This window comes from Oratosquilla oratoria, chromosome 28 (assembly GCF_046742065.1).
Source record: "Oratosquilla oratoria isolate Oo_2021 chromosome 28, ASM4674206v1, whole genome shotgun sequence".
Classification (NCBI taxonomy): domain Eukaryota; kingdom Metazoa; phylum Arthropoda; class Malacostraca; order Stomatopoda; family Squillidae; genus Oratosquilla; species Oratosquilla oratoria.
The window spans coordinates 26,419,541-26,425,675 of NC_134804.1; positions in this window are offsets into that span (position 1 = coordinate 26,419,541).

Sequence of the window (6,135 nt, forward strand, 5' to 3'; positions counted from 1 at the left end):
CTCTTCTCGAACTATTCGTATCCCCTCATCAACAGACACTGACATAGAGTCTTGGGTTTCCAACAGTCGAGCGAATATTGCCCTTTTTGTGGGCAACTTTGCTATTGCCATTTTTTCTAGCCCACATCCCAATATATATATATATATATATATATATATATATATATATATATATATATATATATATATATATACATATATATATATGCTAATAAGAACACGGGTACGTGTGTTCACTTATGCAAAGTAGACCACTTGGAAAAAGAAACTACAACATAATAGCAAGAAATTCAATAGAGTGCAGTTTGATTCATACCACCAGTAATCAAAATACCAACCTACATAAAGGCTTGTACAAACTTGATCATTTCATTTGTCAAGAAATTAGTAAGATAATATCAGGTAAAATGTAATCCAACGAATTGACCTAATGTCGCCCTATATAATTAGTAGAAACAGTGACCCTTGGCGACTGTGACCTGATGTCGCCCGACCATCGTAAGATAATTGACAATGACCTTCCGCTCTCCAGGGGGTAATTGGTCGCTACGCTTATTCAAACTGTCCTTGTTCCTTTGTATCATGTATACATTGTCTATGTATTCCTATCACTATGTACTTGTTGCACTGAAGATGTAATATACGAAAGCGCTCTGCTTCGTTAGTTTCTTTATATATATATATATATATATATATATATATATATATATATATATATATATTGATAAATTGTTTAAGACAAATGAGAGAGTGATAAGTGGGGAAGGGTAAACGAAGATGGGCTAAGAATACATTTATTGTTCTTACGTTTCGGTTATTATAACCTTCTCTTAATAATTAATGCGCTAGAAAAAACCTGACACTCGAAGCTTCACAAGTTACCCCACTACGGGTATAAATGTTGTGACCAAGATGTTCTGTAACAAGTTCTCTGAGGAAGGTTATAATAACCGAAACGTAAGAACAATAAATGTATTCTTAGCCCATCTTCGTTTACCCTTCCCCACCTATCACTCTCTCATATATATATATATATATATATATATATATATATATATATGTGTGTACATATATATATATATATATATATATATATATATATTTGTATGTATATGTATACATATATATGTATATATATATATATATATATATATATATGTGTGTGTGTGTGTGTGTGTGTGTGTGTGTGTGTGTGTGTGTGTGTGTGTGTGTGTGTGTGTGTGTGTGTGTGTGTGTGTGTGTGTGTGTGTGTGTGTGTGTGTGTGTGTGTGTGTGTGTGTGTGTGTGTGTGTGTGTACATATATTTATATAAATATATATATACATATATCATGTACATATATATATATATGTATATATATTTATATATACACATACATACATATATATATCATATATATATATATATAATTGCTGTCGTTTCTATATTCAACCTATCTGCGTCAACTAGGGACATTCCTTTTTCAGTGTACAAGCTCACCGACTTTTCTTTACAACGCCCGTTTGACGAATGATAGATTCTCGGCATCTCAGGTCAAGCCCTCTACTTCGGACAATAGGCACCCAGTATCTCAGGTCAGCCACCTGGTCAGCCAGCTGCACGGTACCGGCCGGCGCCTCAACCGACGTGAACTAATCTTCCAAATTTTTCTTACAACACATATGGCATCAGCTTTCTTATTCCATGATTGGCAACCTCTGCTCATATGTACATAGAATATGTTTCTGATAACCCTCTGAGTTTTGATCGGGGCTTGCCGTGTATATTGTAGTCAGAAATAAACTTGGAAGATTAAATTCAAGAACTCCGCTCAAGTTTCTTTCACCATCAATTCTAAATGTAGTACTACACCTACATTATATATATATATATACATATATATATATAATATATATATATATATATATATATATATATATACATATATATAACAGGAAGGTGGTAAAAGAATACATGGGTCTAGTTCCGAATTTATCCCTAATCTGTTTCGCTTTGAGCTTCAGAGCATCTTCACTCCTCTGAAGAAACTCAAAGTGGAGAGAGAGAGAGAGAGAGAGAGAGAGAGAGAGAGAGAGAGAGAGAGAGAGAGAGAGAGAGAGAGAGAGAGAGAGAGAGAGAGAGAGAGAGAGAGAGAGAGAGAGAGAGAGAGAGAGAGAGGGAGAGAGGGAAAGTCACTCCTAGAACTGGGTGGAGGATTTATTGTAAGTCCAGAAGCAAAGTAGCATTAGATATAGTCGGACAACACAACTAATACTACAGTCGGACGAAAGAAAGAGTTGAGTAAGCGAAACTATATATTTCGATTGCTAACTGCAATCCCCTTCAGTAGTGCAAAGTGGAAGGAGGATGCTATCTTAATTAGCAACCTCTTACAAAGGTAAGGGAAACTTGGAAAAGATAGTGGGACATGTATTGGTGAATTGGCTCTTTCAATACTGTATGGAGATTTATAGGTTCCTTTCTGGCTATTGTCATTTGATTTGAACTAATTGATAGGGTATACTCAGGATGAAGAGGGTTTCAATGTGTGCCAAGTCCAATCCATCAACTCATTAATATCATCTGATGATTGTCAGAACAAAAACATAAAAAATAAAATTTGTGGTTATGTTGTAAATACCATGCTAGCCTCCCCCGAGCCTGGTATGCCTAACCGTCTTTATAACAATGTAAACTAAAAATCTTTGGTCCCACTGTGAGTAACTGGACACGCCTGCAGATGCAGAAATATATCCACCGTTCTTTCATAATGGAGAACGTATAAGAAGGACCGAAATTGTACGTTATCTCGCCAGCTGCAACTTCGGGTGAGTTCCTCCTTTCTCTTCCTTACTTCTACCCGAGCCGCTTTCCTAACTGGGGTCGGACATAGCGGGAAAATCTGTTGCTGGAGATGGTAAGCCTGGTGGGATTCCCCAACCCGTTCCCCTCCTACCTCTTTCCTCTCCTCCACCTCCCTCATTTCAACTACCACCACCATCACAACAACCATTCCTATTACCATCACCCCTACCACCAGCAAAGCCAATATCGGCACCACCTTCAACACCACCACCAGCACAATAGCACTTACAATTATTGGCAACACCATCGCCATCAACATCAACATCATCACACCTTCAACAGAATCACCATCACCGTCATCGTGAACAAAATATGAACATGAATATCAACATTAACATCAACATCAACATTAATATCAACATCAACATCACCATCACCATTATCATCATCACCATCATCATTATCATCAAGATCAAGATGACCATTACCATTCACATTACCGTTACCGTTACAATTACCATTACCAATACCAATACCATTACTATAATCATAAACATTACAGTAACCATTACAATTACCATTACCATCATCATCATTATCGCCATCAGTATTACCATCACCATTACCATCATCACCATCACCATTACCATTAGCAACTTTGCCATCGATTTCACGAGAAGGTCCAATAACAAAGAAAAATGGACCCTCCCCCCCAAAAAAAAATATGACATAAGCTACATTCTGTCTACAATATATATGTTATTAATGTACGAACAAGTGTATAGTTCTTAGAAACTTGAATGTACCAGAAGCTCTTTTTCAGAGGGCCTGTTTGTGACTACCAGTTGTGGTGTGACGTTGTAAAATTATACAAACTCCTTGAATAAATAATGATAACATCAAAACACTGAACCAGTTTCGTCTGGATACTAGAAGATGATACATTACTCATTTATGATAGTTTTTTACATCTATTTACATTATTTCATCTTGTAACCGTTGGTCTAAGATGATCTCTTTTGCTATAACATTAAGTTCCCTGTGCACATGACATCAATTTGCTTATGCAAAAGAATTGTTGTCATGTATAATTTATCTCCTAACACATTTGAACTTTCTGTTTGGTAACGTTTTTGTCTTTGACAAGCAAGTGTTATTTTCCAAATCTTTTCATTACAAAACAATAGAAAATGTTCATTATTCCTGTCAATGGTACCATATAGTTATCGGCCTTGTTGCCAAGAAAGCCCTGTACTACACCAATAAAACACTCCTAAGCTTTTTTTTTTTTTTTTCTGTGAGGTTCTATAGAGATTCCAACCACTACATAATTTTCCTTATTTGTGGTCCAGTGAAGATACCAGCTTTCACCTTTGCCTCTGAAAGCTTAGGAAAGAAGTCTTGGAGATATTTGAAGGCAGAAGACTCCTTATCAAGATCTGCAACAAATTGTTTCATGCGACACAGTCTGATGTGTAGTGGAGGAAACAAAACCTTTTAAGGATTCACCAATGGCTCATGTTTGATATTGTGTACTCCCACTGTAATGTCAGTCTTTGGAAGCTAGTGCTTTCTCTGGTATTATGCTGCTGTTTGTATTGCCCTAAAGGCAAAGAAAAAAAGGATTCTTGGTAAAAAACCCTTGCAGTCCCATCAAGAAAGCCACTATCTTGAAGTCTCCAATAATTTCCCAAAGATACTTGTTGTAGTTCAATTTTTCCAGTAGAAGTTTTACACTACTGTAGTCCTCCTTAAAATACACAGAATGAGCAAGAGGCAGAGATGGATACTTGTTTCCACTGTGCATTGCAGAAAAACAGCTTTCAGGCTTTGGGAGGAGCTGCCAAAGAAGAGTATCCATTCATCTGCATTACAAGCAATTCCAGTAGCATCAAACAAGCCTGATACATTATTACAATAGCATATCCTGTCCTCCTTTGCAAAGAAACTGGAAAAAATTGTAACGTTTTCTTTGGCTGGTCACTTGCACACTGTCACCAAGCAAATCCCATTCCTTCTGGCTTGAAATCGAAAGGTCATTTGACTTTGTCAAACTAAGATATCTGATGAGGTCATCGAGGTCTCTTTGGTTTGGGTAGTAAGGATTCCTTCCAACTACAACTGTATCTGTGATGTCGCAGTCTTCCTCTCTGTTTAGCTCATCTTCTGATTTGCTGTTTTCTTCTGATAGTTGACCTCTTCCTGGAGGAGTTGGTACAGGAAGATCAGGACTGTGTGGTACTGGTGCAATGATAGATGGAATGCTTGGAAAGAAAACAGCAGCTGCATTTTTCCCAGATCGGAGTTTGGAAGGATCCACTATGCAGAAAAGGCAGTCAGTTGAGTGATCAGTAGGTTCAAGCCGTATTCTAGGAATAGTAAATTCCATGGCCATTTTTTCCCCTATACCATCCTGTAAAAGAACAACAGACTGAGTTTCTGTTAAACTTATTTATTTTTATTTTTATTTTTAACAAGCACCTGGCTTACTGTTGAACAAAAATAACAGCTATCTTACCTTCTAGTGTTCTCTTACAATGCTCACAAGCAAAATGAGGTGCCCAGGTCTTGCTTTGGTCCTCAATTGGCACATCAAAATATGCTTTGTAAGCTTCACGCATTTTTCCAGATGCTGTCACAGAGAACTAATTTGCTCTTGTTTTGATGAATTGACCTCATACGTGCCTGAATGCATCTGGAGAATGATTGCAGCCTCTTAATGCCATTTCACCTCTCGAGATGTTTCTTCTCAGGTAGACAAAGCAGAACTGATTGGTGGTCTTCAAGCCCTAACCTTTACATTCCCATGCAGTTTTCTAGAATATTCTTAGTCTTTCCAGAATGTGTTCCAGAATGTTCTCAATATTTCTAGAATATTCTTGAACTTACTTTAGAATATTCTGAATCATTCTATAAAATAATTGTAGAAACTAGATAAACCGACGACTGTGTTCTAGAAAGTTCTAGAATTTTTACATGAATAGAATATTCTGAAATGTTCTAGAAACTTCTGAATTTTTTATTTTGACGTCATTGAAATTCGCTGTAACAAGTGACGGACACTCGAAACTTCATTGTACCTTACAAGGTCGTAGAAATTGTAACTCTTCAAAGGATTACAAAGGCGGAGCATGCCGACAGGAGACCTTTTGATCCATATCTAGGTCGGATGCAAAAAAAAAAAAAAAATCATATTAACAATGAAATGATAAATAAAAACTATAATAATGTAAATAACAAATAAAATACATAAATAACTGCATAGGTATAGTTAAAATAATAAACAAACAGGTAAATAGTAAATAATAAATTGACATATAACTAATAATACATGAAAATCAGACAGACAA